Genomic DNA, 3,014 nt, shown 5'->3' with positions numbered 1-3,014 from the left:
ATAGGTAGGAGCTATGTGATAGAAAGTAAATACGTATACTGTCTTAAGCTTTCAGATGTAGTAACCTCTCAAGAATGTAACTTGTGGGGCTGGGGTTGTAGTTCAGTGGTAGAGCACTTGACTGGATTTGATCCTCAGCACCACATAAAAAAATAAAAATCAACAAATAAAATACATTGTCAACTAAAAAATGTTTTTTAAAGAAGAGTGTAACTTGTTCTGTAATAGATTTGCACTTACACGACTTAGGTCAAAATAAGACTGTGAGTAGAGAGCATGTGAATGGACCATAGGAGAAATGCATATGCAAAATAAATACAATAATAAGATACATGAAGATTCAGGATAGTACTCTGAAAAAAATAATAACCTCAGGCAAACTACTAAAGCCAATAATTCTGTTAACTCTGTGCTCCTGATGGTCTTTCTTCTTTTCACTGGTAACTATTTTAGTTTCTCTTGGACCATAAGCCCAGTGGGAAGTCTACCATCAGGCCCAGAGTAAAAATTGTCAAGAAGGTACAAAATCCAGTAGTATTATTAACACTCGTCTTTTTTTTCCATCTTTGCCTACAGAGGCCCAGCTAGAAGACTGACACTTTTGAGATTCTGCTATGTCCCAGGCACCTCAAAAGGCATTTTCCCCTCATACTGCCTTCCCTCCAGTTAAAACTCACTTTTAGAGGAAGACAGAATGAATTTTATTATTGTGAGAAGTGAAGAGAGAAGTTCTTTTTTGTGGTGCCTTGTGGGCGATCAGCTGCTCCAAGATGAAGCTGAATATTTCCTTTCCAACCACTGGTTGCTAGGAACTCACTGAAGTGGATGATGAATGCAAACTTCATACTTTTTATGAGAAGCGTATGGCCACAGAAGTTGCTGCTGATGCTCTGGGTGAAGAATGGAAGGGTTATGTGGTCCGAATCAGTGGTGGGAATGACAGACAAGCTTTCCCCATGAAGCAGGGTGTCTGGACCCACGGCCGTGTTCACCTGCTACTGAGTAAGGGGCATTCCTGTTACAGATCAAGGAGAACTGGATAGAGTGCGAATCTGCTCGAGGTTGCATTGTGGATGCCAATCTGAGCGTTCTCAACCTGGTTATTGTAAAAAAGGAGAAGGGATATTCCTGGACTTACCTAATACTACTGTACCTCATCGACTGTGACCCAAAGGAGGTAGTAGAATCTGCAAACTTTTCAATCTCTCTAAGGAAGATGATGTCTGCCAATATGTTGTCAGAAAATCCCTTAACCAAGGAAGGTAAAAAAACTCAGGACCAAAGCACCAAAGATTCAGCATCCTGTTACTCCATGTGTCCTGCAACACAAGTGCCAGCATATTTCTCTGAAGAAACAGCATACTAAGAAAAATTAGGAAGAGGCTGCAGAATATGCCACACTTTTGGTCAAGAGAATGAAAGAAGCCAAAGAAAAAGGCCAGGAACAGATTGCCAAGAAACACAGGCTGTCCTCTCTCAGAGCTTCTTCTTCTAAGTCTGAGTCCAAACAGAAGAATGTTTAAGAGTAACAAATAAATAAGATCTGACTTTCAAAAAAAAAAAAAAAAAAAGAAGTAAAGAGAGAAGAGTTGAGTGTTGAGGTGGTCCTTCCATTTCCATTTTAATATGACTCGAGTGTGGGAAAAACTAAAGGAGTGTGGGAATGACAAGCATATGAAGGAGGTGATGGGTTTTAAAATGTTAAGAAATGCTGTCCTGCACCAATGACTCAATGTCTGAGGGTAGCATGACAGATCTCAGCTCCCTGGGGAGAGGCCAGGCTACACACACATGGGAGGACCACTGCACCGGGCCCTGAATCTTTGTCTGTCAACTGTTGTCACTGTGGGATCTTCACATTGACATATCTCCTGGCTTTCCTTAAAACATGAAGGCTATGCTGTAAGACTTTCCCAGAATACCCGGAAAGAGAATCCAATCATCCGAGAGCCCCAAACTTTCCTGTCCAGTATTCTAATATGGTTAGGAGCCTCACATTGCATATACAGAAATAAAAATATCATTCCCTATGAAATCATCTGCTCTTCTCATCTTTAGATTTAACAGTTAAGCTAGTAACCCTCTGTAATATTTAATAGACTCAAATGCAGCCCAATTTTTCCCTGAAATAAAATTCCATTTTAAGCACTAGAATTTGTATGCCAAATTCAGCCCTTTAAAAAGATATAAATTTTTACCACTGAGTTATAGGCTTTGGAAAAGAGAAGGTTAGCAATGAAAAATGTCATACAAACTGAATAACTAATGCCAACAACGAATGTCATCTCAATAATGCATCTTCCACACGGTAGGATTAGCACACAGGTCACATCAAATCTCAGCTCTGAATGGGCTGGAAGTTTGCTCACTCAGCACCTTTGGTTTTCAGAGTCTATTATCTTGCTTACTTAGTAAATTTAATGTTGTGTAATTTAATTTTTATTGCCTCATTTGTAAGTCTCTCTCTTTCTTCAACCCAAGATAATCTTCAGGGTCTTAGACTGCCTCTTTACACTCAGATGTCCACTTTTTATAACAGGATAAGAGGATAAGCAGCAAACACTGCAATTTATTAGAACCAAAACAGAAAATTCCACATTGTGCTCCAAAGATACCAAGACAAGGGTGAAGGAAGGACTGGAGAATCAAAGCTGTTTAGCAGTGAATACTCCGTCAGCAAGAAGACTTCCACAAATTTCTAAGAGAAGATGCATTCCTCTCAACATTTTTCATTCTCATGAAAGATTGGGGTCTTTTCATAAACAATTTCTCAGATGATATTTCTCTATTCAGATGTTTTATTTATTTATATATTCAATTAGCACAAGTCCCATTCTTTGTCTTCAAGCTTGTTAACTCCACTGCTATTCCTGTGAAGTGAACTTACTCTTTTAAATCCACAAAGGAAGCTGGGCATGGTGGTGCAGGCCTGTAATCCCAGTGGCTAGGGAGGTTCGTGGGTTCAAAGCCAGCCTCAGCAACTTAGTGAAGCCCTAAGCAACTCAGTGAGACCC

At 39.7% G+C, this 3,014-nt stretch overlaps 1 pseudogene; it reads left to right on the top strand.

The window, feature by feature from the left end:
- Nucleotides 1–770: 770 nt before the first annotated feature.
- LOC124985541 (40S ribosomal protein S6-like) lies at nucleotides 771–1,523 on the top strand (annotated as a pseudogene).
- The last annotated feature ends 1,491 nt before the right edge of the window (nucleotides 1,524–3,014 follow it).

The sequence above is a fragment of the Sciurus carolinensis genome, chromosome 5 (assembly GCF_902686445.1).
Source record: "Sciurus carolinensis chromosome 5, mSciCar1.2, whole genome shotgun sequence".
NCBI lineage: Eukaryota > Metazoa > Chordata > Mammalia > Rodentia > Sciuridae > Sciurus > Sciurus carolinensis.
This window is presented reverse-complemented; position numbering and strand designations above follow the sequence as displayed.